The following is a 1,069-nucleotide window of genomic DNA, read 5'->3' as shown; positions in this document are numbered from 1 at the left end:
CCTCTGAAGTACACACCATATCTTTTACATTTTATAAGGAAAATGTGTAAAAAAAAATCACAGGATGATTTTTATTCTAATTTCATCGTTTTTCATATTATAGAGCTTTCACTTTGGGAAAAAAAAACTGTTATGGCAAGACACTTTTATCCCCCCGGGTGATCCACTTCAAAACGTAATGTTAAAATAGGCATATTCGCTTCTCTATGGCGGGAGTGCGGAAGGATGAAAATCGCTGACAATAGCGAACAGGGTGACACAGACGTCTTGCCTCGCACGCTGGCAATTTTTTTTTCGTTTTTGGGAAATTTACTTTGGGTGGGTAATTCTACACTCATTTACGTAACTGAAACTAAACGTAATTCATTTTCGAATACTTTAGCTCAATCCCCCCCCCATTATGATAGATTAAGAGGTTTTTAAAAAAAAATTATTAAATCAAATCAGAAAATATTTTTCCTCGTACCCCCTTGACGAAAGACTTTTTTTTTTTCTTTTAATTCCTTATCTGCATTTACATATCAAACGTTATATTACTCAGCATTTATCAATCATTGTTTTTGCCGCATTCACACACAGCCAATCAGGTCTGGTCATGTTGCATGATAGGCTCGTTTTGCATAATTAGTCCACATAAATCATGCACTTAGGGACTGTTCCATTACCAATTTTATTCAAATAAAGAAACTGGAACAAATTGAACCAAATTGTTCATCCTGATTAACGTCACAGTGTTGCCATTTTAGCGACTTTCCCCGCTAGATTTAGCGTTTTTGTGCTATCATCTAGCGAGGGAATTTTTTCTCTCTCGAAAGTTTACTATATATCAAGCCATTTTTAAAAGCCCCTTTTAGCAAGGAAATTAGGAATTTTTATTCTTGCGTCTATCGTTTTTTTAAAAGTCCAATCCAATTTTGTGGAAATATCAATGGCAACAGAGATTACGGTCTTCGATTTCACTCTAATAAGATCCTATGATTAAGAAGTTTGTGATGAGGAAACGTCAGGAGGCTTTTGAGTGTTACTTGAAATATTGAAATCTCTGCATGGTGCAACTGCTGAAAGGGTG

At 35.4% G+C, this 1,069-nt stretch overlaps 1 protein-coding gene across 1 annotated transcript in view; it reads left to right on the top strand.

Annotated features, from left to right (window-relative positions):
- Positions 1 to 1,069, top strand: part of LOC119594255 (protein lava lamp-like) — a gene marked incomplete at its 3' end in the record, with an annotated part of 60,861 nt that overhangs the window by 22,941 nt on the left and 36,851 nt on the right.

The sequence above is a fragment of the Penaeus monodon genome, chromosome 33, assembly GCF_015228065.2.
Source record: "Penaeus monodon isolate SGIC_2016 chromosome 33, NSTDA_Pmon_1, whole genome shotgun sequence".
NCBI lineage: Eukaryota > Metazoa > Arthropoda > Malacostraca > Decapoda > Penaeidae > Penaeus > Penaeus monodon.
The sequence above is the reverse complement of the archived record's forward strand: the minus strand, read 5'-3'. Positions and strand labels throughout refer to the sequence as shown.